This window comes from Carlito syrichta, unplaced genomic scaffold (genome assembly GCF_000164805.1).
Source record: "Carlito syrichta isolate Samal-C Ts95f unplaced genomic scaffold, Tarsius_syrichta-2.0.1 Scaffold314834, whole genome shotgun sequence".
In the NCBI taxonomy this organism is placed as follows: Eukaryota; Metazoa; Chordata; class Mammalia; order Primates; family Tarsiidae; genus Carlito; species Carlito syrichta.
This window is the reverse complement of record NW_007258930.1, coordinates 301,132-328,053: the sequence shown is the minus strand read 5'-3', so window position 1 is coordinate 328,053 and position 26,922 is coordinate 301,132. Positions and strand designations below refer to the sequence as shown.

Genomic DNA, 26,922 nt, shown 5'->3' with positions numbered 1-26,922 from the left:
TTTTTAGTGCATGGCTGACCTCGAAATACAGTAAGAGAATGCTTTAGAGGCCAGAAACAGACAAGCAAGCAAGTAAGCAAACAAATAGAAAGTCCAGTAATCAAAAGTAGTGAACAAGAGATGGAGATAATCTAAAAAATTCCAGGTACACTAGAGTTTGGCTTCTAAGGGCCAGGTTGGAAGATGAAACAACACATGGGTCCAGATTTGGGTTTGAGTTCAAACAGATACCCACTCATAAAGCACAGATTTTTAAATGGCAACAAATGAGCTAGGAGAAAATTTTTTTAAAGCTCCACAAAAACTTGACCTATAGAATAAGGCAATAGGCAAAAATGTCTTTCCTTTTGGTGAAAAGAGGAAAAAGGATCCCTTAAGAATTTCCGACAAGCCTGGGTTTGAATCCTGAATTAATCTTACTCATGTGGTCTAAAAGTTGATGTTTTAGTTTAAAATTATATAGAGTTGATAGAGTCCTCAGGTTTTGAAAGATGAATATGCCTGGGAGAAAGCATTTAAACCTAGGTCTCAAGGAATTACCAAAGATAAAGTTCTAAAGAATGTAAAATTATAATAAAAAATTTACTACTGTAACAGAAGAAACTGTACACTGTAGAATACGACTTGAATGATTATCAACTATAGAAGTATAGAAATATCACATACATAAGTATAAATAATTTTATAAGAAATAAGAGAGCAAAATGAACATATGATAAAGAAACAGAAAGCAGTAAAAACTGATCAAGAAGTTTTGAAAAATAAAATCTATTTCTAAAATAAATAAATAAAGAAGCATAATGAATACAAATAAAAGCTTGATTTACGAATTAAACAACAGATTTACGAATTAAACAACAACTTTTAGCTAGGCTAAAAGTACATATTAAAATGTCATGATTTGTGGGATGCAGCTAGAGCAATCTTTCAAATAAAATTCATAGCCTTACATGGCTATGTTAGCAAATAAAAAGTTATTGACTTAACAGTTAGGAAAAATTGCAAACTTAATCTGAAGTAGTAGAAGTAAAAAAAAAAAATAACAAAGATAAGAAAATAAATTAATATGTCCCGAGTGGCATCTGGTTGGTAGTGTCCGTTTTAGATCAGCCAGGGACAAAGCAGCCCCTAGTTAATAACCCCAGCTTGGCTTTGGATCTGTGCCCATGATTGGTTCTTGCCTTGAACACATGGATTGAAAAAAAATAAAAATTAAAAACAAATAAATATAAATTAATGAAATAGAAAGCAAAGACCCAACCTAGAAGATGAGTAAAGACCAAGAATGATTCTTCTGGAAGTGTAATAAGGTAGGCAAATCTCTGTCAACAGAAAAATAAAGAAAAAGTAGTAAAAGATAACATGTATTAATAATAATAGGAATAAAAAAGGGATATAATTACAGATGCAGCAGAGATTTAAAAGAAGATAATACTTTATATGTCAACAAATTCGTAAACTGAGATAAAACAGACAAGTGTCTAGAAAATACAAATTACTCTAACAGATTTAGGAAGAAAAAATCTTGAATGCTACTATAACCATTAAAATAATTAAATGAGAAATTTAAAATCTTTCCACTTGGTCTAGATGGTTTAAAAGTTGAGTTCCAACATTCAAGAAACAGAGAAGTTCAAACTTATAAAATCTATCAGAAATCAGAAAAGAGACAAGAAATGAAAATTTCAGGTGATGCCTCATGCATGAATATAAATGCCAAAATCTAAAACAAAATATCGGCAAAATAACTCATCCAACATGTAAACATATATGAAACACATTATGACCAGGTTGAATTTTTCTCTAGAATGTAAATTTCATTGCTCATGTCACTTAGAGATTAAGGAGAAAATCATGTGACACTCTCTACAGAAATAAAATAGTTTAATAAAATGCAGCAAGCATTCAGGATAAAAACTCTTAGCAAATAAAAGAACTTGTTAACCATTCAAAATATATAGAACACATCATACTCAATGGAAAGTTATTTTTTAAATGCTCTTAAAGAAAATAGAATAAGAAAAAGAGGCATGCAGTCAGCATTTTAGCATCACCATGGAAGTTCTAGTCCATACAGTATGACAAAGAAAATAAATTAAATGTATTAGGACTAGAAAAAAGACATAAAATATAACTGCATGTAGATTGTATAATTTTACACATAAAATCCCCTACAGAATCTATAGTCTTTTAAAGAGTTTGGAGAAGCATCATTTTTATCACTATGTGATAATTCACACATATTGCCATTACTCTTTTTGGTGCTTACATTGCCCCAAATGCCTGTGGAAATTCCATTTGGCCAGCTCCTGCATCTTTATGATGCAATTCCCATTATTCTTTGAGCATTTCTTTGCTTTCTGATCCAAAAAAATGATTCAGGGTCACCTTATTTTTCCCTGTTCTAGATCTGGAATCAGTCATTTCTATAAGGAGTCCTATTTTCTTTTAGTAGGAAATGATATTTAGAAACCAAGATGTGCATGCTAAATGTGCTTATTGTCATTTTCGAGGTCCTTTCAATGCACAGAGCTAGGAAATATATTATTTTAAATCATGAATTCATCTAATAGAGTCAATTCAAATTTAGTATCCAGAGTTTTTCTATTACATATTTATGCCTTTTTTCTCTTATAGAAAAAAAGAAAACCTATGGTTTATAAATACATTAGTGTATTTGCTTATCTATTTTGTTCTACTATATGTATTCTTACAATTACAACATAGATATTGACACTAACAGTAAACCTACTAAGTCAAGTTTAAGATTTATTTGCAATTCTTTTTGTCCTTAGAATACATCCCAAAAGAATATATATTGAGAGCACTATGTTTAAAAATAGTCCAGGACCCCCTTGGGTCCCCGGTCCCCTCCCACTGTGGGAGCTTTTCTGTCCTCTCAATAAATCCTGCTTTCTTTATTTTTTAATTAATTATATATTTTTTATTTTAAAGATGCAGGGTATAATTCAGGATTAGGTATACAAATGTTCGTTATGTAGGTACCCTTGCTGATGAGGTGTGCCCCTCCTTCCCCTGGCAGTTTCCCTCAACTGCCAATCCCACTCCCCCTCCCCTGGCAGTTTCCCACTACTGCCAATCCCTTTCTTAGAGTATTATGATAATTGTTCAAGGTCTGCTTAAGTGAGAACATATGGTACTCTGTTCTTTGTTTCTGTGATAGATCTCTGAGTATCACAGACTCTAAATGCATCCAAGTTGCTGAGAAGTTCATATGTTTGTCCTTCTTTATGGCTGCATAATATTCCATTGCGTATATGTACCATATTTTTTTATCCAGTCCAGCTTCGATGGGTAGCATCGTTAGTTCCATGTTTTTCCTATTGTGAATAGATCTGCAACAAACATGCATGTGCAGGTATCTTTTTTGTAGAATGATTTGAGTGCTTCTGGGTATATTCCCAATAGGGGCATATGGAAGGTCAATTTCTAGTTCTTTTAGAAATTGCCACATTGTTTCCAAAGAGGTGGCACTAGTTTGCATTCCCACCAGCAGTGTAGTAGCATTCCTTTTTCTCCACATCCTTGCCAGCATCTGTTTGTTCTATTAATGATGGCCATTCTTACTGGGATTAGGTGATATCTCAATGTGGTTTTGATTTGCATTTCTCTAATGATTAGCTGAGCAGTTTTTCATGTGTCTGTTGGTTGCCCATATATCTTCTTTTGAGGAGTGTCTATTCATGTCTTTTGCCCACTTTTTAATGGGGCTGTTTTTTGTTTTTTTTTTTCTTTTCAGCACGTTTGATTCCCTGTAGATCCTAGATGTTAGGTCTTTGTCAGATATACAGTTCGCAAATATTTTTTTCCCATTCTGTGGGCTATCTCCCTGCTCTCTTGATGGTTTCTTTTGCTTTGCAGAAGCTTGTTAGTTTGATGAGGTCCCACTTGTCTATCTTATTTCTTATAGTATGGGCACTTAGGGTTCTGATCAGGAACTGGTTGCCAGTTCCAATTTCCCTAAGGGTGTCTTTTGCATTTTTAAGATTCTTATAGTTTGAGGTTTTACATTTAGATCTTTGATCCATTTACAGTTATTTTTGTATATGGTGATAGGTAGGGGTCCAGTTTCAATCTTCTGCATGTGATCAGCCAGTTTTCCCAGCACCATTTTCTGAATAGGTTCTCCTCGCCCCAGTGGTTATTGTTGGAGGCTCTGTCAAAGATGAGTTGGTTGAGAAATTGAGGCTTTGCTTCCGGATTCTCTATCCTGTTCCATTGGTCTATATGCCTGTTCTTGTACCACTACCAGGTTGTTTTGACTAGTGTAGCCTCATAGTAAAGTTTGCAATCTGGAAGTGTGATACCTCCTGCTTTATTTCTTTTGCTAAGGATTGTTTTGGTTATTTGTGGTCATTTATGTTTCCCTATGAATTTCTGTATTGTCATTTCCAGGTCTGAGAAGAATGATGTTGATAATTTAATGGGTATTGCGTTGAAACTGTAGATAATTTTAAGGTTTTCTATTTTTCAACCTTTTTGGTTTTAGTTTTATTTTGTAAAATATGTATATGTTCAAAAGTCAAAACTATACAAATAGGTATACTCCAACCGCTGTTACTTTTCATCAGTTAGCATACACCTCATCCACTCAATCATTTTCACTACTTTTTGGCTTATCTATCCTGTATTTCTTTTTGCAAAATTAAGCAATAAACGCTCACACATACACACAGCACATACACATACTTACTTCCCTTTCCTTCTTAAGCAAAAGACAGCATATAATACATACTTGTTGTACCATGCTTTTTTTCCATTTAACAATTATCCTGGCTATCACACCATATCAGTTTATAGAAATATCCCTCATGATTTTGCAGCTTCATAGTACTCAATTGTATGGATATGCCATGGTTATCCAACATCTCAATAATTGCACATTTGTGTTTCCAATATGTTGCTATTACAAATAACATGACAACAAATAACTAACTGGTACTGATGTTGTTTCATATGCATAGAGGTGGTTTCATCAAGGTAAATTTTTAAAACTGAAATTTTTAGTTTGAAGTTAAATTACATAAATATGTAGATTTGTATGACATTCCCCTCTATAAAGGCTGCAATAATTATGCATTCTCACTAGCAATAAATCAGAATGCTTGTTTTTCTAGATTCTCCTACAGACTGCTTTGTAAGCAAGGATTTGTTTTTCTTTTTTTCTTTCATTTTTACATTATATTGGTGTGGGGTACAAGTCAGCATTAGGTACATAGGTAACAAATGTATGTGCAGGTGAAGTTTGGGCCTTCAACTGGTCCTCACTTCCCCTGGTTTAGGGTTAGGTACCTTTTGTGTTGTTACATGCCCTTCGTCCCTCCCTTCCCTGCTCCCCTGACAGTGTCCCACGACTGCCGATCCCTTCCTTGTGTTACTGTGGCTAATGTTCAGGTCCCACTTAGGAGTGAGAACATGTGGTATTCAGTTCTTATTTCTGTCACTAAGAATGATTGTCTCCAATTCCATCCAGTCTTAAGCAAGGATTTCTATGTACCAGTGACCATGAGTTTTAAGTGTAAATTTTTAAAAGTTACCATTTATAAGAGTAATAATAAAAATACATAGTATAGCATGGGGGGGGATCTACCAAAAGCTGTGTACAATTTTTATGTAAAAAATTATAAAACTTTACTGAATGATCTTAATGAATACATGAATAAAGTGAGAGACAAAGCATATTAATGGATAGGAAGATTCACTATTGTAAATATAGCAATGATTCTATAATTGAGCTACATATTCAGTAAAGTTCTAATCAAAATCTCAACAGGATTTTCAAGAACCTTAATGAGCATATTCTGAAATGTATATGAAAAAATCAACAGCTAAGATGGCCCAAGACAGGTTTCAAGATGAACCAGGCTAGAGGTCTAGCTTTATCAAATAATAAAACTGAGTTATTATGTAATGGAATGTTTAAGCATAGGGATAGAAAAATAAAACAATGGAAAAGAAAAGAGATCCTACAAATAGAACCATTCATATATGGAAACCTGATATATGATAAATGACACTGCAGATCTGTAGGAAAATTATAGATTATTTTAAAAATATTACTATAACAACTGATAATCAAGAGGGGAAAAAATGAAAATAGATTCCAACTCCCATCACTTAAAAAATAACTCAGACTGGGCTCGGTGGCTCAGCCTGTAATCCCGCGCCTTTGGGAGGCTGAGGTGAGTGGATTGCTTGAGCCTGCGGGTTCGAGACCCGCCTGGACAGCGAGACCTCATCTTTACAATAAATCAAAAAATCAGCTGGGCATGGCAGCGCATACCTGTAGTTCCGGCTACTCGGAAGGCTGAGGCAGAAGGATCACCGGAGCCCAGCAGGTCGAGGCTGCGGTGGCCGGAAGCGGTCACTGCACTCCAGTCTGGGCGACAGAGTGAGACAACAACTCAAAAAAAAAAAAAAAACTCAGATAAATCAAGAATTTAAAAGTGAAACACAACAGGGCAACACATTTAGATAAAGAATATAAAACAGTATTTTAAAAATTCTACAGTGGGAAAGTTGTCTTAAATAAAACATAAAAAACACACATCTTAATGAATAAATGTGTTTAACTTGAAATTAAAAATGCTCATCAAAAGATGTTAAAGAAAATAAAAATTAAAGTCACAAATTGGAAGACAACCACCAAAGGATAGTATCCAGAATAAATGAACTCCTATGAATCAATAAATAAAGGCTATACAACTCTATTCAAAATAGGCAAAGGAACTTATAGTTCACAGAAGAAATACGAATAGCCAATGAACATACAAAAAGAAGTTCAGCCTCACTGGTATACAGAAAAATACAATTTAAAATTATAATGAAATAATATTTCATATCCAACAAAGGGGCAAATATTAAAAAGCCTGACAATAGCAAGTAGTAAGGATGTGATGAAACAGAAATTCTCATATAACAGTGACAGTATAAATTGAAACATTCATTGTGGAAAACGTTGTCAAAACTGAATATGCACATACACACTATGACCTAGTGATTTCTCTCCTAGAGAAATTCTTGTATTTATGCCCCCAGTAGACAAGTATAGAAATGATCAGAATAATCCTATTCAGAATAAGAAAAAAAATCAAAATATCTATGATGGTAAAATGAATAATAAATTTTGTATAATTACATAAATAAATATTACAGATCTGTAAACATTAATGATCCATAGATCCACATATCAACATGCAAAACTCATGAGAACATAATGCTGAATGATAAAAGAAAAATCACCAGAGAAATAAATTCAGTACAATTTCATTATGCACACTTCAAAAGCAAGCAAAACAAAACAATATATTTTTAGGGAGACCTACACATGTGACAACACTTTGAAGAAAACAAATTGTTAAACAAAATGAAAACTAAAATGGTAATTTCCCCTGAGGGAGAGAGGAGGAAGATCGGTGAAGGTGACACAGGGAGATTCTAAGAGTTTGAGAGTCATCTGTCTTTTAAACTGTGGTACTTAACATATTATTTTTACTTAAAATATACAGATATATTCACTATCTGGTAGATAAGCCACATTTCACAATTTCCTAAAGTTTAATTTAAAAAAGGAAATATGACTATCTTAGTTCTTATCTGAAAGCTTCTAGTGGCTTCCTGGTGGTTACAGGACAAAATCCAACTTTCTAGCAAGGCAAAGCGGGCTCTTCCCCATTGGGCCTCCAAATGCTTTTGCAGCCTCATCTCCTACCTCCTCCCTGCCATTCACCTGTATTTTAGTGACACCCTGTATTATCAGATGCCCAAACACACACCTGAGCTAAGTTCCTGCAGCTTCCTCTGACTGGCATGTACCTTCTGTCTCAATCTCGCCAGTTCTTATACTTCCAATATCAGCAAAAGCTAGATCCTTAGTGGAGTCTTCCCAGAGAATTCTGATAGTAGCTCTCTCCTCTGGACTTTTAAAGACCTGTATGTCAATTTTTCTGGCCATGTGTGGTGGCTCAAGCCTGTAATCCCAGCACTTTGGGAGGCCGAGGCAAGAGGACTGCCTGAGCCCACGGGTTTGAGGCCAGTCTGGGCAACTTGGTGAGACCTCATCTCTACAATAAATAAAAAAATTAGCCAGGTGTGGTAGCACACGCCTGTAGTTCCAGCGACTTGGAAGGCTGAAGCAGAAGGAACGCCAGAGCACTACAGGTCGACGTTGGAGTGGCTATGAGTGTGCTACTGCACTCCAGCCTGGGCTATGGAGTGAGATAAAGACCTGTATGTCAATTTTTCTGTTTATATGTTTATCCTTCCTTGTCTGTGAGATCTCTGTAGCCAAGGGCTCTGTTTTCAGTTCAATTCAATCAACATTTCCTGTGTGTTAATTTTAAGTCATGTACTATGACAGACACTAAACCTATCAGGAGCAAGTTCTACTTCTTACCCTCAAAGCCTACAATCTAGTCATAGTCATGTCTGTATTCTTTATGCTGACTACAGCACCTGGCATGCTACAAATTCCTACATTATGTCTGATGAGTCAATAAATGAACAAATAAAGGTAAAAATAAGATTTATTCTTTTCTTATTGCAAAAAAATGTGGCAATGAATCATGCTTTCGGTGGCCTTTATCCATAATTTTTAAGGTTGTAAATTATACATTCCTGTCAAAGACTAAATTTACCTAAGAAAATACACCAAATGCTTATCTCAATGGAGTATTTAAATTATTTTCATGGAACTTCTGGAAAAGAGTAAATTTTGTCAACCAATTAAAACACAGATTCATTATACAACTCAATACCAGAAATAACGCAAGGCAAATTGTGTTAATGAAAAATGTGAATGAAAGTATTCCTTTTTGGTCTCTTCCATGTGAAACTGTGTTTGTAAACAAGTTTACTTGCTGTTCCATTTCTTTAAAAGGAAAAACAAAATCTCAAGAAAGATTTCAAATTAAGTCTTCTTTTAAATTTAATTTATAAATAGTTTGATCATCTACCTCCCCCGTTTCTTATTAAAAAAAATCCAAAGGCATTCAAATAAGTAGTCAGTCATTATATCTGATCCCCAGATATATTCAGACAATAAATTTGTGCTATTTGAAGTCATTAAGTTTTTGGTAATTTGCTATAGCATCAATAAACAACTAATTCACCCACTGATTAGACTTCATCCCTGCTTGCATTATCTTGCTCCAGCACTGGTCTGGGCCCCACATAATAATCAATTCTCTCCATTTTTAAATGATCTTCATGCCTCATTGGGAATCCCTTTATACTCTGTTAAGATTTGTATTAACCTGATACTTGTTTGTTACCTGTAGTACAGACTGTTGACTGGTTACCCCAACACTACTCTCAACTCATTCTCTCTTACTGCCTTATACTGTGGGGACTAGACTGTTCTCCAGCCTTTGTTGCAACTAGAAATGGCAGTATAATCCAGTTCTGGAAGATGAGGCATACATAGATGGATTCTGGGAGAAAAAAGAATGTTTGAGGAAAATGTTTACTTTTCTGAGAGAAAGAAAATATGTGACCAACATTACCACTGACTCTTCTTCCTGTCTTAAATATGAGTATGATACTGTGGTATGAGTTAGTACTGCAATAGCTGTCATGTAACCATGAGCAAAAGGTCAAGAGACCCACAAAGACATGGGCTCTGATACTGCTGAATCACTGAGCTAAAATCAATAGTTTCCTACTTCTAGAAACTTCTGATTTTGTAAGAATAATAACTCCTTTTGTTTAAGTCACTATAGAGTGATTTGGTGTTACCTGAAGCTGAAAGCATTTCTAATGTAATATACTACCTTTCTCTGATGGTCCCCATTATGCCACAAGCAACCTGACCAGTGAGGCTTAGGAAAGTATAGCAGAATACATCACAGCATAGTTATACTCATTGCCATATATCTTTTTTTTTTCAAAGAAAGAAAAAAAAGGGAGAAACATGAGAGAGACAGAGGAATGAGACAGAAGAGGGAGGGAAGGAAGGATGAAATTAAAACCTAAACTTGAGTTGCTCTACCTAAAAAAGAAGTACTTAAGAATAGAGTGGCATCCACGTTAATTGCCTCAGTCTTACAGAATTGCATGCTATGAAGACACATTGAAGAACTGCAGTGAGAATCAGGTCGAGGATACCAAGCTTCCAGGGATTCCTTCTAACATCTTGCTCAATGTATTTAGAGTGCCTCTAAATTTCTCCATCACCATTCTGCAAACCTGAATACCAAAGAAACTCCAAGGTTTGCTAAAAGAGGCTTCATTTGCTGGTTGCAAATAAGGTGTTCCAGAGCACTGGAGAATACATGGAACAAAAATTTCTGAGAATAGTAGTCTGGATGATGGTGAGCTTACTAGAGGAAATTAGTGTCACTGAAGATAGAAGCTTATTCTAAAAATGAAACTATTCTAGCAACTTTCTCTCTTTGGTGTCTGTATCATGAATTACCCTATAAGATTCGAGGTTTGTTAAAGTTCTTTGCTAAATCTTTCGTCACTAAGGCAAAAATCTAAAATGGGCTTCTTCATCAGAACATTCCACTTATAATTACTATTACTATGATGTCTCAGTGCACCAAACATTCAGAGGCTGAAGTAAGCAACCTATGTTGACTACTTACGCTATGGCAGGCACAGTGCTAGAAACTGGGACAAAGGAAAACCATAGTTCTTGCCCTTATGAAGCTCAGATTCTTATTCAAGTAATAGACATGAACAGATAAATATAACATGTAAAAGGTTATAAAAAGAAGGCTGGGCATGGTGGTGCATGCTTGTAATCCCAGAGCTTTGAGGTGCTGAGGTGGAAGAACAGTTTGAGGCTAGGAGTTCAAGACTAGGCTGCACAGCATACTAAGACCCCATCTCTAAAAAATAAAAATTAAAAAAATTAACCAGGCATGGTGGCATGGTGCCTGTAGTTCCAGCTACTTGGGAAGCTGAGGCTGAGGCACTTGAGTCCAGGAGTCCAAGAATACAATGAGCTATGACAGTACAACTGCACTCAAGCCTGGGCAACAGGACAAGACCTGTCTTCTAAAATTAAAAAAAAGGCAGGAGGTGGGGGTTGAATTTCAAGTTATTTTGAAGGAAGAAGGGAGTGAACTAAATATACTCATTTTTATTGATTGGCTGATTGATGACCAGACCAAGGGGGATAAACAAGAAAAAGACTCCTTGATATTTGTAGGTCAACAGAACAAGGCTGTTTAGAGTAAAGAAAATAATGGACTGAATGGAAGTGACAGGACAGGGGGAGAGCTTTAATACATGAATGACCCAAATCCCTTCACAAATACCAAAATGTTTTTGATGACAAGTTTGAGGAATGAGTTAACAGCTAGTAACAAAGTCATCCAAAAAGGTGAAGGGATGAAAGGAAGGATCCAGTCAGATACTGTTGTGTGAACTCAGCACGAAGAGTTGGCAAGAGACTGTGACTGTTGAGCTATAGGAAAAGTATAATTTGCAGGTCAGTGTCACTGAGCATGTCTATGGCATATCCAGGAACGGTCTATTATATGGGTCTCTCGGTTTAGAGGGCACATTGAAGAGAAGCAGGTAATGCCTTAACCATATAGTTTCAGAGAACACAAACAGATGAAGACCATCATTTACGGAGCATATGCTGTGTGATCCTCTCATACGTTAACCCATTTCAGTGACACTATGAGGAACCTATCAGTAACCCCATTTTACTAAACTTAGAATGTGGACTTTCAAATATACTTATCTTTGAGCCCCAATCCTATCACATATTATTTCTGCAGTGGTATAAATTTAAAATGTGATTGAATGAAAAAATGAATTACTCTTCCCAAAGAAGCACAGCAAAGCCAAAGTAGGAATAAAATCCACAGCTCCTGAACTCACAGGCAGAGATCTAGTCCCCTGAGACATGATGTTCCCAGTGGTGAATTCTCCAGTATTTTCTGAACTGTCATCAGATACATTCAAACTACAGTTCCTATCTTCACACATTTTTGTGTCATCTATGCATTCAGTATTCCCTGGGCACCTAATGCTGCAAAATATATCTTGAAATAACTTTTGTAAGATAGTAAATCGGTGCATTCTGTTTTGGGGAGTAGGGGAGGAGTGGGCAATTTGACAGTACTTAGTAAAATTTCAAATGCTAATACCCTTTAACCAACAATCCCACTGGTATGAACTTCACCCACTGCTACACAATAGAAGTATGACCTGAAATTCATTCATTCATGCATACACATAGATACATACATATACACACATCATACACTCACCCACAGATACTTACACTTACATACACAAAAGGCTAATAGGAGGCAGAGTAGCATGGTGGCTAAGAATATGGCCATATGAGTAAAAATGTATGAGTTCAAGGCCTGCTTCTACCACTTTCTAATTGTGATCTCGAGTCTCTTGGACCTCTAGCTTCAGCTTGTTCATCTTTAAAATGGGGCTAAGAATAGTACCTACTTCAAAGGTTTGTTGAAAGGATTAAATTGATTGTACATATAAAAGACTAGAGCCAGCATATGTTAAGTACTGGATACATATTAGCTGTTAATGTCATGATTATCAAACAATGTAATAGCAAAAGAATCTTAAAATAATTAACATCTGCCAAACATAGAAGGAATTCATGATGGTATATCCATATAAAAAAATGATAACACCATCAAAGATACTTAAATACATCCACATGAGCAGCTTGTCCACAAGAGAAAGAACTTATGTGTGTTAGGCAAGGAATTCTGTTCTGGGGCTCTCTAGGGTTTTTTTCCCTTCAGTTGTCTGCTAGTCATTTGTTGAATTAGTATAGTACTACTGTGGTCTGAAGTAGTTCAGAATGAGCAGAAATGTGGGACAACACAAAGATTAAAGTCATGTGTATTTGCACATGGACATAACATCTTTATAGACCCACACAGACCCTTCCTACCTGCTGTCTCACTCTTCAATCCGTGGTTATGATGGGAAGAAAATATGTGAGCCATCTTCCTCTCTTCTCTGTTTTCAATGGACTTTCCAAAAAAGCTGCCAAAGTAATTTGGGAGAGCATGTGTTTTCCTGCCTGGATCTACAATGTGAGGTCCTTTGCCGTAAATTCTCTTTTTCACACTCCTTTCCTGACAGGTAAGCAATATGAAAGCTCCTTTACAGGTTATTCTGAGCACTGCTTTTAACTAAAGTTAGTCATATGTCCCCCAAAATACTGGAATATTTCTAAATCACACTTAGCCATACAGATGAAATTTTAAAAAATAAAGCAAAGGGGCAAACCAGTTGAGAATATAATTTAGCTGTAGGCCAGATCATAAAAATGTGTTGTTATTTAATTCAAATCATGTCCTGAGTGTATCACAGATGAGGAACATTTGATGACCTACGATGGCTTGTGGATGAAAGATGGGAAAGAGGATGGGGAACACAGGTATGCTCCTGGGCAACCAAACACTGGCCCTCTCTATGCATTAAACTACACAGACTGGCCAGGCTCGGTGGCTCAGCTTGTAATCCCAGCATTTTGGGAGGCCAAGGTGAGTGGATTGCCTGAGCTCACAGGTTCGAGACCAGCCCAGGCAACTTGGCAAAACCTCATCTCTACAATAAATAAAAAATTAGCTAGGTGTGGTAGTGCACGCCTGTAGTTCCAGCTACTTGGAAGACTGAGGTGGAAGGATGGCCAGAGCCCAACAGGTTGATGCTGGAGTCACCACTCCAGCCTGGGTGATGGAATGAGATTCCAACTCAAAAAAAAAAAAAATGCTACTCAGACCAATCTTATGAACTAAATATCACCATGTTGCAGATGAGGTTGAGAGGTCTTGAAGACTTGCCTGCGTTTATTTAACAGGAAAGGGCTGAGTTTCGATTTAAAATCCAGGTTGGCTGGTTCTAAAACGACCATGCTCTTTCTTCTAAAGACCAACATGTCCAGGTAAAAGTTTATGATTAGATTTCAGTAATGGTAATGGCTAAAGGTAAGGATGAAGAAAAAGACAGCTCTATCAAACATGCCTGTGGTGCTGCTTTACTCACAGAAATGCTGTGAGGTGACAGATGTTTCATCAACTCCTTCTGGATGCAAGCTGTCCAGGGAAGAATGTTTGTTGACCGTAAAAAGCCTGAGAGTGGCTGAGAGAGGGGTTGGCCTAGTTTTTACATGGTTCAGAGGAATGCTATAAAGATCCCTGAGGATCATTTCCACAGGCCCGGCATGATGCATGGTGCTTGGGTCAGAGTAGGTCCTAAAATTATACGTGTTTAGTGGCCCTGAATGGCTTGACCACAACAAGTCTAACAAATTCATGTAGCCTCAAAAGCAACCATCAGTCCCCAATATGAACGCTGGTCCCGACCACAGTGCCCAGTGTCTGCCCCTGACCCTCATTCTATACCAAGATGAAAAGGAGGACAGAATCTGTCTGTTCAAATTGCTGCCAGTGTACATTCAAAATCTATCTTCCCACAACTCCCCCCTAGATAAAAGAGGCAGGGCTTGCAGAATTCTATGTAGGTTACACTACCTTCAGGTGCTCCCTCATAGTTGGCTCGCTATCTTTTAACACAGAAGCAAGTGTTGACTGATGTGGCCAGCAGGTGACTCTCAGAAGACTCTGTTCATCTCCCCACCTAGACTATAAGTAATTCACAGAGTATGCTGTGCCATGTGCCTGCTTACATGAAACCCATGACAAAAATGGGATACAGGCTGGGAATCTGGAGGCTTCCAATGCTGGCTTAAATGCTATGAATTGAACTCTAAAGCCAGTGACTTGCAGAGTTGGAAGAAACTTTAGAGGTGATAGTGTTCCCATATCAACCTTTTACAGATGAGGAAATGGAGATAGGGAGAGGTGAGGTGACTTAACCATAGTCATGCACTTGACCCAGCAGAGTCAGAGCTAGAATTCAGGTCCCCCAACTCACAGTCTGGGGCTCTTTCCACTGCAGCATCAGGGTCCTTCAGGTTGGCATTCTGCAAGACATGATACGCACTCCTGCACGTGAGCCCCACATGAAATTCATTTACTTGTTTCTCTGATATTCCTGCTCCTGTCTTACAACAAAATGGATGAACCTATAGATGAAATCTCATAGAATCTAAGTTCAAACACTGAGTCAGTCTCTCTCTCTCTCTCTCTCCTCCCAGAGCCGTTCCAGAACACCATGTGTGAGAGAAAACAACAGAATGGAAATTGCTCATACGGAGCATGAGGAGGCTGCCCACCTCCCTCGCACAGCTCATGTGCAAAGACAGCCCCTCAGCTGTGCCGCAGACACAAGGTGGTTCATGCTCATTGTTTATTGTGACAGCTGACAAGCCAGCTGGCATGGATCACTCCTCACTTCCAACAGAGACGCCACCAGGACACGTGTGACAGGCGCCAGCTGCCACTCAAGAAGATGGGCGGCATCCCCGCTGGCCGGCAAGGTGCAGCCATGGCCCCAGCCACGAGACCTGCAGCCTTCCACAGAGCTTCCCAGCAGACAGCAGAAGTGGGACCAGCTTCATGCTGGGGACTGGGGCAAGGGGGCAGTTGCGTACTCCTGCTGACTGGGTGGTTGGGGCCATGGTTGGAGCCAAAGGTTTTTTTAATGCTTCCTGCGGTTCTGTGTTACATTTGGCAGAGGAATGGCAGTTCCGGACAGAGCAAAGACGAGAAACAAGAGGCAAAGTGTTGCGTCTGAAAAACATGCCAGGCACCACCAAAGGGGTGGGCTGACATTTGAGGATTTGGCAGTTCAGGAGTAGGAGGCCAGGTACCTCTGGGTTCACTGTCATGGAGAAGCAGCCCCTTGCAAAGCTAGAGGAGAGACCCAGGGAGGGGTCTGGCCACCCTGGCTCAGGTCATAGGACACTAAGGAGGTTCTCAATCAGGGGACACAAAAGTATAGGAGAAATGCCCTCTGCTCCCAAGTCTTCCTCTGCTAACCTGCAAAGCATGGAGCATGGAGAAGGGTCTCTCAGCATTGCTGACATTTTGAACTGGATAATTCTTCATGGTAGGGGCTCATCCTGTGCATTACAGGATGTTCAGCAGCATCCCTGGACTCATCCCACTAGATGCCAGTACCCCCAAGTTGTGGCAATAAAAAATATCACCTGGCATCTCCCCTGGAGAGTAGGGGTAACAAAATAGAACAGCAGAACAGCTCTCAATTGAGAGTCACTAACATAGAGGTCAAGAACGCAGAGTCAAGCTCCGGACTGCCCAGACTCAATCACAACTCAGTCATTTACTAGACATCTAACTCCTGAAAAGGTGTTCAATCTTTGTGCTCCAGTGTCCTCAACTATAAATTGGAGGATGACAGCACAACCCACCTTACAGGGCAGTTGCAAATATTAATTTATCTACTGCATGCAATCCCCTCAGAATGGTGTCTGGCCCACAGTAAGCATTCCTCTCCCCAGAGGAGCTCTGGAACACTCCAGTCCTCCCAATCCCTTCACACCATGGTTCCAGGTTAGAGTCTGCCGTAAAGAGGTATCTGTGTATTACTTGGAAAGCAGGAAAGAAGGAGAAGCCACAATTCCCCTCCAGTAATGGCTGGCAGGGTAGAGCTGTGAAAAGAACACACATGACATTTGCCTTGCTTCCAGACTTTGTCTTGCAAATCACTTACTCTGGTGCCATAAGTGGCTGCGATCACCTGTGGCTGTTCCTGAATTTCTGTAGCCTCCTAATCTCAGTTTCTCTGACCCTTCCTCTACCAGCCTTTCTAATAGTTCTGTAATACATAATTTCCTTATTAAACCTTCGTATCTAGAGTGGATCCTGTGCTCTAGAACAAATTCAATCTTAGACACCGATTTACTTGATGGATATACTAAAATCCTACTGTTAGGATAATGTAATCATGTGCATGGAAGCAATCATGCACTTATGAACGTATGTATGCATACGTGTGTGGATGTCCTTACAGTAGGACCTTTATTTTCAAAGAAAGTCCCCAAATATGAAACAGGTAATAGCAGTGCTACTCAAGATTCATGGGAGTCCCGAGGGAAGTGGGGGACTGGGCAACTTGCCACTTACTTACATCGTCTTCCCCACACCTGTAGAATCTTGAAGCTCTTAAAATCCCTATTTGCAAATCCCTTCAGTAAGAGCAGGGTCCTAAAATCTATGCCAGTTTTATGCATACAAAGTGCTATAGCAGAAGTTCAAATAAAGGGTGCCAAGAGCCCAGAAACAGAAGCAAGCAACTGTTGATGTATGACATTAGAGAATCTGGCTTGAAAGAACCTCTGCCAGGCCCTGGGAGCGAAGAAGCAGGGTCTCTGTCCTTAAGGATTTCATAGTCAAATGGCAGATGAAAGCAGAAGCAAAGGCCTAGAAGACAAAGAGAATATGGTTATGTGTCTTGGTGTGAGGCAGGTGGCATTCAGTGGCCTAAGAGTGTCTCTTAGCAAAGTCTCAAGGAACAGAGGCTGGGCTGGAGAATGCACAGAGTGCTCAGTGATTCACAGGGATAAACTGGCAGCCTATGCACAAAGGGTCTAGAATATAAAGCTACCCAAGCAAAGGAGAGAGGAAGCCTAAGACCTGGCATCCCATCTGTCTGGTGAGGATTGGCTGAACGGCTCCAAACTCACTGTCTCTGGTCCAGCTGACCTCACTGATTAAGAGGGAATAGCCCTAGGATCTTTATTTTCTAATTGATTTTTTGGCAAATTGCTCTCATCTGGCCAGTTTGGTTCACGTAGACCAGACCCCTCGTTCCCACACTTCGTTTGATGACTTTCATGAAACTCTAGGTATTCATGGGAAACTGGGCATATCTACACTTAATGTTTTTTTTCTTTTATTGTTTTGACACACCCGCCAAGAGATTGGTCTCTCTTTCCAGCACTGCTTTCAAAAGTCAGACTTTTATGGTTGAAAATTCTCATTAAAAATGATTACTTTTGGCAGCAGAAGTCAGAAAGGTGACAGGAGAGAGGGAAGTATTAAAGGCACTGAGATTTTTCTTCCATTTGCAGAAAGCTTTACTATAAAACAAACATCATGGAGAGAATAAAAAAATGTAAAAACGCGCAACAAAACCCCTCTAACCTTTATATGTGTCACTCAAAGCAATTTCATAAGTATAGGGGCTAAACCACTGCCCCATTACCTCTTCATAGCTCACTCATTAGGCTGCAAATGCCGTAAGATCGGGCAGTGCTTTCCACAACTTGGATGTCTCCACAGTAGGCACTGAAGTGCTTGGCACCAGGAACACTGATAAGTGCCGCAAGCATAAACAAATCAATGAGTTACTAATAATTATTAGAAGAGTGTGGATAAGAGTAGCCAATACACATCTGGAAACCCAATAGAGCAGTGGTCCCCAACCTTTTTGGCATCAGGGACTGGTTTTATGGAAGACAATTTTTCCATGTGGGGGGATGGTTTGGGGATGATTCAAGTGCATAATATTTATTGTGAGCTTCATTTCTATTATTATTACATTGTAAATATAATGAAATAATTATGCAACTCACCATAAAAAAGAGGCATGGACAGAAAAGGTAAATAAACTAATCGGTGAGCCATGCACACATAGACTAAAATAAGTGTCAGCTTCTGACTTAAAGCCTGCCACCAGATAAAGCTGTACAGTTGAAGTACATCAACTCACTTGCCACTCACTGATAAGATTTTGATATGAGTCTGCAAGTAATTGATTTATTGTGGTATCTGTGCAGTCAAACCTTACAGTTAATGTTAATCTGTATTTGCAGGCACTCCCCAGTGCTAGCATCACCACCTCAGCTCCACCCATCAGGCATTAGATTCTCTTAAGGAGCATGCAACCTAGACTCTTCATCTGTACAGTTCACAACAGGGTTAATGCTCCTATGAGAATCTAATGCTGCCACTGATCTGACAGGAGGTGAAACTCAGGCTTCAATGCAAGAAATGGGGAGTGGCAGCAAATACAGATGAAGTTTTGCTGCTCAACTGCCGCTCACCTCCTGCTATGCGACCAGGTTGGGGACCCCTGCAATAGAGGGCCTAGACATCTAGCAAACTAAATTATTTTTGTTAACTGTTGTATTTATTCCATCACCTGGGGCAACAACAACAACAAAAATGGTTGATGATAAATCTAGCTCTCTTTTGATAATTCTCTAAAGGATACTGAGCATACACACTGTACGTGATGCTTTTATTTAAATATTTATACATTTTCTTGAGGACATAAGATTCATGTTTTTGTTTTACACATGTGTAAAAACATTCTTTCTACTACATGCCTTTATGAGCTGCCAGGAAATGGGGGCACCTGGCAGAACCTGAGCACCATGTCTCTTGCCCTTGTTCTTCTTCTGACATTTGCTCACATGTTGGATCTTCACCAGTCTCTAGTTTCTTGGAAAGGAATAGAGCAAAATTATGGCTGTCCCTTGAGGGTCCTCAGTTCCCTGTGACACTGTGGATCACAGTGTGATCTGGGTCCTCTGGTGGCCCATGGTGCACCACCTCCCTCCCCTCCAAGCACCAGTGCATACCCTTCCCAGAGGAAGTACCACTAGAGACTTGAAGCAGCTTAAAGACTTAAGTGACTGACTTTTAGACAGCCTACAAGCTTAAACACTGCTTCCACAGCGTACATTCCTCCTTGGTATATTTTCTCTTTTGAAGGCTGTTGTGATTTTTATTCCCAATATCCAAGGAAGCAGTAACAATTGTGTTAAGATTCAAAGTACTTTCTCATGATATTATCAATTTTCTGTCCTTGGAGATTCACTGTTTCTTTCTATATAACTGCAGCATTCAAATATGTTAACATGAATAAGAAATTAATTTGTGTACACAACTACAACCTATAAACAGGGCCTGGCACATAGCTAGACTTCAATAAATATTCATTTGGCTTCCCTATCAAACACAGAACACAGGAGGGCTCACGATCTGCTATTACTGGTTTAGGCTATGAAGTATTAGGGTATGAAGTATTAGGCCACCTTTCCTTCATTTCTCCAGACAGTGCTTGATCTTTTGGTGGCAAAAGGAAGTCTTGAGTTGAAATAAACGAGTTTGGGGGCCAAAACTACTTCAAGGATTAGTATAGTCGCAGGCAGGCCAGGTAAGCAAGAGGACACCTAGATTACTTAAGGGCAAGGCAGAGCAGATAAACTTAAGTCCAAGTAGCATTTATCAAGAATTTGGCCTGAGGCCAGTGCCTCAGTGTACAGTTGGGCAGGCTGTACTCAGCAGAGAAGGTAATGGGGGCTGAAATCCCAAACACAGAGGTGTCTCTTAATCCACACAAGGGTACCACATGGACTCACTGCGATTCTGACAGAGTCATGTAAAATGAAAAGTAGACAAGCTGGAGAAAAGATTTCACAAGTGGCCCGAGAATCAAGAAGACTTCCATTTGGACTCAGCATATTCGCCCAGCCAGTAAGCTTTGATACATGCTTTTCTGATGTTAGCATCAACTTCTGGATTTGGCCTCAACAAAATGTACAGGCTTTCTAGAAATAGCATGGGGAAGATGGGGCCATGAATAGATTATAGAAGAAAATAATCAAAAAAGGCTAAGTCATAAAATCAGAAAACTGAGAAGTGGTCTTAGACATTTTACTGGGTCGAATAGCATCCCTCTAAAATTCATGTTTACCTGGGACATCAGAATATGACCTTATTTGAAAATGGGTCTTCACAGATGTAATTCGTTAAGATAAGGACATACTGAATTAGGGTGGGCCCTAAATGCAAAATGGTGGATGTTTTTATAAAAAGAGGAGGTACAGAGTCACAGAGGAAAGAAGGCCATGGGAAAACAGAGGCAGAAATTGTAGTGTTGTAGCAACAAGCTAAGGTATGCCAAGAATTTTCAACAACCACTAGAATCTAGGAAGAGGCAAAGAAAAATATTTCCTTAGAGCCATCAATGTAAGCATGACCCTGCCAATAAACTTGATTTCAAACTTCTAGCCTCTAGAACTATGACATAATAAATATTAAGCTACCCAGTTTGTTAGGACAGCCACTGAAAAGTAATGTAGAAATCATCTAGTCCAATGCCTTCAATGTACGTTGTACACAAGGAGACCTGAGAGACTTGGATGACTTACCTAGTGCTGGTATTCAGACTGGCAGAGCTGGGACAATTCAACTGGGATATTCACTCACTTGTTCATCCATTCCTTCAACAAACATTCATTGATCACTTTCTGACTCAGAGGCGGTCTCTGTGCTAGACTCTGGGAGTGATTAGAGAACACTAAGATATACCCCCTCCTCCATAGAACTTTCATTTTAATAGAGCTGACAGATAATAAACCACTATTTACATAATCAATTATTTAATTACCAGTGAGGTAAGAGCTACAGAGAGAAATAGTATCCAATGAGAGCACATGATAGGAATTCAGATCTAACCTGGGGATTTGGTAAAGTGTCCCTGAAAAAAAAAAACATTTGAGAGGAAATCTAAGGGCAAATTAGAGTTAGCTGACCATGGCATGACAGACTGTGTGTGCAAGTATGTGATGAAAGGGGTTTTTGAGGGGGTAAATAGATAGAATTAAAGAATATTCTAGATATAAATTCCAACCTTCTCCTCAATCTTCTTTCCATCATACTGCCTTTCCTGGAAAGGCATACCAAAGCAAAACGATGTCATTGTCTTTTCAGATATGATAATGAGTTGTCAACTGTAAAATATTTATAGCCTACAAAAGACTAAGGACATTGTCATTTGCAATGAACTATCCATGTTAACCCTAGATCTATGACATTCCATCTGAAATATTTTTACTTTTTTTTTGGAGTTGGAGTCTCACTCTGTTGCCCAGACTGGAGTGCAGTGGCTGCTCCCGACCACCGCAGCCTCGACCTGCTGGGCTCCGGCGATCCTTCCGCCTCAGCCTTCCAAGTAGCCAGAATTATAGGCATGTGCTACCACACCTGACTGATTTTTTGATTGATTGTAGAGATGAGGTCTCGCTGCCCAGGCGGGTCTAGAACCCACTGGCTCAGGCAATTCACTCACCTCAGCCTCCCAAAGGCACGGGATGACAGGCTGAGCCACAGAGCCCGGCTTATTTCACTTTTTGTGAAGCTGAGAAGACCCTCTCTCCAATCCTTCTCATCTCATACATGAAGTTATGTCTTACCTGTCTACAAAGAAGTGCAACAAAAATTACAAAGACTTTTCTCCACAATGACTGGCATAACCAATCTCGCCCTGACAAATAGGAATTTGGTAAATATTGTACAGCTGGTGAATTCTGTCCCAATTATACAGTCCTGTCAAATTCAAAGGTTGTTTTATGGAAGGCTGTTAAATGTACAGTACAATTACCACCTTCATACACATAGCATTTCCTCTCTGGATAAAGTACCGAATGCTAATTCAAAGATAGGTCATATTTTCCACTTCAAATTCATTACATTCAAAGTAAATTGAGTGGAGTGATGTTTGGCTAAACTCAAACACCCCTCACCCAGAAAGGCAATGACCACATAGCAGTGTCATCTGATACAAAGCTTTGCACGTCTGAAGCTAGTTTATATGGAGTGAACTATGAAGTCAAGAAGAATCCAAAACTACTGAAATTTCCATTGTTTCTTAAGACAAGCTGCTGGCCAAGCAGTCTCATTTCTTTTCTATAGTGAAATCTTAAGTTGCATGATTCCTTAACTTTCTCATTTCTATTTCACATTGAATAAATAAGAAGAATTATATATTTCTAAACAGAACAAAGGGACTGGGTGAGCTCAGCATAATACATCAGGCCAGAAATACCAAGGGGGCATTTCAGATTTTGTGTGAAGTGACAGAGATGTTCCCCAATGCTGAAAAACAATGCAACTCCTCTGCCTTGAGATTTCTGAGCTTGTTTGCCATAATTGCCTTTGCCCACCCATCCCATCTTGTTCAGGGAAGGCTCTGATGTTTTACCACAATTGCTCTGCTCTGATGCTGACTTGAAAAAACTCCTCCACATGGATGCACTCAATCACCCAGCATTAAATGAGACATCTAAGGATTCTGCCACTCACCATTTCTGTCATGTTTTCTCAGCCCTTTGAGGACTCCATTGTTGTGCAAAGCCACTACAATCCCATTACCAGCTGGCATACGATCAGATGATAAGTAAAGTGAACACAAACATTTAAATAGCACAAGGAACTGCTGAGGTCTCACTCTTGGGCAACGCAGCCCAAGAGATTTTCTGACACCCGATCCGCAAGCTGAACAATCACATTGTAAAATGCTTTCAATATCGAGGGACAACCATTCAATCTTCTATCATATGCCTGTCATCTGGCCCTAAGTGCTTCTGAGAAAGGCAGTCTGGCCTTTCTTCTCTGCAAAGCTTTTCTCTTTATAAACCACTAAGTTGCTCTAGTCTTCTTCCACCAAACCACACCTAGATATTTGCAAAGGTCAGTTCTTACTAGGGGCTAGCTTTGTACTTGTCTCTGTTACAGGGATTAGGCATTTGCTTGGAAAGATAAAGAGAGATGCTAGTTTAGCTCTAGGAAAGTAATTGAAGCCAGCCGAAAGAGTTGAGTAACTGTTCCTTGACCAGTCTCCACTGCAGCAGGAGTCGCAGCCAGAGTCGCAAGCAATACGCCCTTCTCTAACCAACACGTGACACATTGTGATTGCTGAACACCATGAAAGAAACAGAAGATATACCCTCCCTACCTTCAATAAACTGACAATCTATTTGTGAGATCATGTGCATGTACATGCGCACACACACATATAACACGAGGCAGTATGTAAATGCCATAGGAGGGGTAGAAACAGGGGGAAGACAAGCATTTGAATGAAGGGAAAAATCTCTCTGGGCAGAAGTAAGTAGGCTTAGAAGTCTTCCCAGAGCAGAGATGACCAGAGACAGGCTGTGAAAGGTGGCTAGAATTTAGACACACTGATATAAAGTTTGTGAGGACTCCCAGGAGGGGAAGTGTCCCAAGCAAAGACAGAACTCAAGATGAATAGCCTGGTGTCAGAGTGTCGGTGGGGAAGTCCAAGAACGTGCAGGGGATATATCCTTTCTGTGACTACACGCTTCCAAACGGGTGTCTTTTCAACAATATTGAAGGATGGGCACTAAGATTCTGATGAGAAGAATTCAGCAGAAGCCAAGTCATTGCAAAGGTCAGTCAGTTCGGTATGTAATTGGAACATGGGCAGCAGCACTGGGAGGCTATTGACCATGCTGAAGAAAGTAACATCTTTTTAACATGGCCACTCCCCCACCAACCAATCTGGTAGGCCTTGTCCCCCAGGCCCGTCCCGTTCCTGGGGAACCTATTTCTAATATTAAAATACACTACATGTCAGTGATGTAGGTATCCTCATAAGCACATGGAATTTCGAGTGCTTTGATTGAAAGAGAGACAAAACTCTTCCTATAAAGCAATTATAATTAAAATGCATCCTGAAAGGAAGGCAGGAAGAAAGGAAAGGCGGTAGGGAAACAAATAAATTTGGCCGCTTGCTAGTAGCCTTTGTCCTGTCTTGACAGGAGGAGGCTTGAATGTAAAATGAGCAATTAGGATGAGGTTTAGGGATAGTTTATAGGCTCTGCTTCTTCATCCTTTCTCCTTGGTTAAACAACAGTCAACTCTGGCAGTCTGGGGAAAACGCACAGATATGCCCCCAGAACTCACAGTTGAAAGAGAAGTCACTGAGAAAGGAAACAAGATGAATTACCTTCTCTCCCTCCGGTTGTTTTTCATGAACTGAAGGAACACTTGGGATGTACTTTCCAAGTCATAGTTTATCATATTTGAATTAAATTAAGCCTGTTAGACAAAAGTCTAAGGGGCTTCACAGTTTCTTAGCCATAATAGGGATCTTGATTGAGATTAGTGGGCTTTGAGACGGGAAAAGCTGAGGAGGGTGACTTGGAGAGCAGTTTTCAAATCAAAGGTGCAAGAGCTCTCAAAGTGTTCCATCAAAACTCTGGGATTTGACCGTCCCTTGGTAGCAGCTGTGTCAAATGCCCAATCCCCTGGGCGGCAGGTATGCACACTTGGAGAACAGAGTTTCCCCAGTGATTCTGACCCATGCCCCTTGGGAATCACTGCAATAGAAGGATAGAAAACAATGGGAGCAAGCTAATGAGACCAGTTTTCCCTGACTAGAAAAGACTCTTCTTGCTTTTGAAAAACAAGCATGAGCTGGGCTCGGTGGCCTGTAATCCCGCACCTTTGGGAGGCTGAGGTGAGTGGATTGCCTGAACCTGTAGGTTCGAGACCCGCCCGGGCAACTTGGCGAGACCTCATCTCTACAATAAATGAAAAAATCAGCCGGGCATGGTAGCACGTGCCTGTAATTCCGGCTACTCGGAAGGCTAAGGCAAAAGGATCGCTGGAGCCCAGCAGGTCGAGGCTGCGGTGGCCGGGCGCGGCCACTGCACTCAAGTCTGGGCGACAGAGTGAGACTCCAACTCAAAAAAAAAAAAAAGTAAAGAAAAGAAAAACAAGCATGAATAATCCTTGAATACCACAGGCCGAGGTTCAAATTCCAGCTGTTCTACTTACTGTGTGTGCCCCCTCTGGGTCTTGAATTACTATTAAGAAATGAGGTAATAGCCGTATGCAGGGGTGGTAAGGGGCAAGGAGCTGACTTGTATCAAGTATCTAGCAGTTTTATTTAGCGGGCAGTTGATAAATGCTCGTTCAATCTACTTGATGTAGCATGGAGGATGGAGTTTGGGAATTACGTAGAATATAAATTATAACCTTGGCTCTTGGGAACATTAAAACTCAATGACAATGGACAGACGTTTTTAATGAAATCGTGTTTTTAAAGTTTAAACGGTGCTTTCATCTTTGCGACTTCTTTGTCCTTCACAATCATCCTCAGGGATTATTAGGTGGCAATGGTGGCTCAGGATGTTCAGTGGTTTGCCTGACATCACAGAGCTAGCAAAGAAATACAGAGGTGGGAATAGACCTCATGTGCAGATCTCTGATGACATCACACACCGTCATTGTCTGCCAACTTTACCACCGACTATGTTTATTTTTTTCCAGTGCTCATACCATAATTGTACTCACTTATCAAACATATAGAATGTCTACTATGTGCCACTTGGATTGATCAGTGAACAATACAGCAAAGACCTCTGCTCTCAGGAAGGACTGCAGAGGAGGAAAAGCAGGAAAAAAACAACAAGCAGGAGGCATAATAGATGAGTAAATTCTATAGTATGCTGGAAGTTGGTAAGTGCTATGGAAGAAAAGGAACAATTAGAGTAGGGCAAGAGGGATTAACAGTGTGAAGCTCAGGAGAAGGTGCTGGCTGCAACTTTAAATACAGTAGTGAGAGTAGACCTCATGGAGAAGGTGACCTCAGTAAAGCCTTGAAGGAGGTGAAAGAGTCAATGGATAACAAGAGAGTTTCAGGTAAAGGGAATAGCCAGTGAAGGAATGTTAAGTTAGGAGCCTTCCTGCTGGTAAGCAGAAGGAACAGCTGTGGACAGGGAGGACTTACAGCCAGAGCAGGTGTGCAAGGGGAGAATAACTGAAGAGAGGCTCTTTTTGCTTCTAAGACTGGCTAAGACTGACGTAAAAAGGCTCGGGTGCTGTGAGCACACTACTGTTCTTCCTGGCAAAGGTAAGGACTGGGGTTGTCAAAGCCCCTCTTGAACCACGCATGCCTTTGTCTGTTTACATTTACATTATACCCAAACACCTGGCCAATCTGAGGGAAATTTCACCCACTGTTTTATTTAGTATTAGAGAAGCATACTGTATTTTTCACCCTTTAATCCAATTAGGTTGGCTTTATGTGCAGCCTAAGAGTCACAGACCAAATACTTATGCAATGACATGGATTCTGTCACCAGGGTTTTCACCTTGGTTCTAATCTTGAGACGTAATAGCTTTTGCAGTAAGCCTGAGCTTCCAGCTATGAGATGCTTTTTAGACTTCTCCCAGTCATTTACATAGTATCAGATTATAAATGGCT

General features: G+C 39.7%; 1 protein-coding gene across 2 annotated transcripts in view; it reads right to left on the bottom strand.

Moving 5' to 3' along the window:
• Positions 1–26,922, bottom strand: part of GLIS3 (GLIS family zinc finger 3) — a 471,312-nt gene that overhangs the window by 184,891 nt on the left and 259,499 nt on the right. The gene's annotated exons all lie outside the window — the stretch shown is intronic.